General features: G+C 39.4%; 1 pseudogene; it reads right to left on the reverse strand.

The window, feature by feature from the left end:
- Positions 1–2,726: 2,726 nt before the first annotated feature.
- LOC117203210 (uncharacterized) lies at positions 2,727–2,825 on the reverse strand (annotated as a pseudogene).
- Positions 2,826–3,034: the final 209 nt, after the last annotated feature.

The following is a 3,034-nucleotide window of genomic DNA, read 5'->3' on the forward strand; positions in this document are numbered from 1 at the left end:
CCACTGGTGCAGGTCTCGTCCCTATCCTTTTGTCTGTGTTTTTTCTTTTTCCCTACCCAGGTATGTGGGGATTTTTTTTGCCTTTTGGGAGGTCTGAGGTCTTCTGCCAGCGTTCAGTAGGTGTTCTGTAGGAGTTGTTCCACGTGTAGATGTATTTCTGGTGTATCTGTGGGGAGGAACGTGATCTCCACGTCTTACCTCTTCCGCCATCTTCCCGGAAGTCGGGTTGTGAATATTAAATAATACAGTTCATTTGAAGTGCCTAGCATTATATTTGGTGCATAGTAAATGCCCAAAAAAGTATAGGATTTTTGTAATCACTTTTATATGGAGGTATTATGGTTTGTCTTACTTGGCTAGCTATGCTATTTATTCAGTCAAACATTAATGTAAGTATTGCTGCAGTGGTATTTTATAGATGTGGTTAACATCTACAATCAGTTGGCTTTAAGTAAAGGAGATGATCTTGATAATGTGAATAGCCCTCATCTAATAAGTTGAAGAACTTAATAGCAAAAACTGAGATTTCTTGGAGAAGAAATTCTGTCTCAAGTATGTAGCATAAAATCATGCTTGGGTTTTTAGTCTTCCAGTCTGCCCTGCCAGATTTCACATTAGCCAATCCCCACAATCACATGAGCCAATTCCTTAAAATAAAGGAATTGTGTGTGTGTGTGTATTCTATTGGTTCTGTTTCTCTGGAGGACACTGACTGATACATGGGTTATACTATGGGCACAGATCAACACAAGAGGCTTAGAAAATCCAGTTGAGAGAGTGGAAAGAAGGAGAGAGGGCAAGAGGGGTTATAAGAAAAATAGTATCCTCTAAACAGCTCCATAAACCCAAGTAGAATTTCCACAGGAAGTGGGAGTCCCTCAACTAGTGTGCAACCCAAAGTGGCTGCTGGGCCTGGTCCCCCCAGAGGAACTTCTACTCGCTCTTACTGAGGATCTTCTTCCTCTCTGAGTTGCTTGCTCAACCACACCCCTTCCTCTGTGGTCCTATGGGATTCACTGGGAGGAGCGGTCAGAGGTGCTTCTTTCCTCCTGGCTCAGGGACTGAGGACTGAAAGATGCTGTACCACAGTCATTGCAGGAACACTGGCCCTCTCAGCCTCCTATTCCTTAGTGGCTCTGGAGAAAGTCAGATGGGAACAAAAATCTCCTCCAACCCCTAAGGATTCCAAGGATGGACTCTCTCTTGCTGTGTGTCACTTACTGTTATATGTTTCCAAAAATACTACAGATATAACATAGTGATTGGAATCAGAGTTGAAGTTCCTCTCTTAGAGTCCCAAAGGGCACCCAGCTATTAATTAGAACTCAGATAAAATAACTGCTGCTTCTGGGCAATGAAGCAGTTAATTAAGCAGAATTTGTTTAGATAATACTCATATTAAAGATTCAGATTTTTAAAATTCAACTTGTCAAATGACTCAAGAACCACTCACTTCATACTCTGCTTAAAATTACTTAAAAATCAAGGCATTACTATGCTTTGAAGACCATCTGAATAAAGGGAAACCTAAGAGGCAGAGTACCAGTGTGGACTGTCTCAGTGAGAAGCTTTTCTTTGTATTACAAACATCAAATGCTTGGCTGATCAAACATGGCCAATTATACACACTCTTTTGTCTCGCTTAAGTTTCTTGCACCATGGGTAACGTTCTAACCTATCATTAGCATCTTCTACCTCCATCTATTCTCCCTACTTCCATTGTTTCACCTTTCTGAAATTCCAGCTTTATCAGATCATGATTAATAATGAGCTTCCTCTGATTTAAACCTGGGTACATAAAACAGTAATATCTATATTTTCTAATTAAAATTCTATAAGACTTTCTTCCCTTGTAAAAAGTGTTTCCAAAGATAGATCAAGATCATTACAATATCAGTGGATATTTATTGGAAATTATGTCATTGTTTGGACAAACTAATTTTGAAAAAGTTTGAGCTGAGTTAGGAACTAATTACGTCCCATCAGGTGTTCATATGTTTCCCAGGTCCTACTCAAGGGTTGGGAAAAAGGGTCTGTGGACAAGATTAAGCATGGAAAGATGTGATCCTTAGGATACTCAAGAATTTACTAAGCCAAAAAGCACAAAAGAAAGTGATAAGGAAGGAGAAATTAATCAACGTGAAAACTGTTGATAAAATCTTGGGTGACTAACCTGAGGAATCAAATTGAAGGGTCAGAATGGGTAGACAGTGAAACTGATGTCCATGAAACTGAAAGACCAGAATGAAGAGGCAAGTATTGAGTAGATATTGATAAAATTTTGTATTGGTAGAAATATGTTTCATCCTATTTTCCATGAAAGAAATAATTTGAGGAAGAATGAAGCTGTAAAATCATAGAGAAAATGCTGCTCATTTGACCAAAATCTGAGCTTTGATTTCATGTGTATCTCTGTCTACTCTGTGTCTACATCCAGGTGGCTCAGTGTGTTTGGGGTAAAAGCACAACCATACTGACTGCTCTCATTTTAAATTTGTGACTATGCACATCGAGTGGGCCATTGATGATGCCTGGCAATCATATTATATTTCTCTAGTGAATTTATTTTTTCACTCTCCTAGACAACTATTTCATACTTTCCTATTAGCTACATCTTCCACTTCTTCTTCTCCTTCTTCTTCCCCTTCTTCTTCTTCTTCTCCTCCTCCTCTTTCTTCTTCTCCTTCCCCTTCCCCTTCTTCTTCTTCTTCTTCTCCTTCCCCCTTTTAATGGATGCTTCACAAATTTGCATATAATCCTTGCACAGGGGCTATGCTAATCCTCTCTGTATTGTTCCAATTTTAGTATATGTGCTGCCAAAGCAAGCATTCTCTTAGCTTAGAGAAGATGACTTCTCCTCTTGTTTCACTGAGAAATAAGCACAATCAGAAAAGAATGTCCACAAATTCCCAGCATCTCTACCCAACTAAACACTTTTGTGTACAGATACCCTGCCTTTTCTCTTGTAACAATGGATGAATTGCCCATGATTCCATCTGAGGCTAACTCTTCCACGCCAGCACCTTACTCTGTG

This window comes from Orcinus orca, chromosome 1 (genome assembly GCF_937001465.1).
Source record: "Orcinus orca chromosome 1, mOrcOrc1.1, whole genome shotgun sequence".
NCBI lineage: Eukaryota > Metazoa > Chordata > Mammalia > Artiodactyla > Delphinidae > Orcinus > Orcinus orca.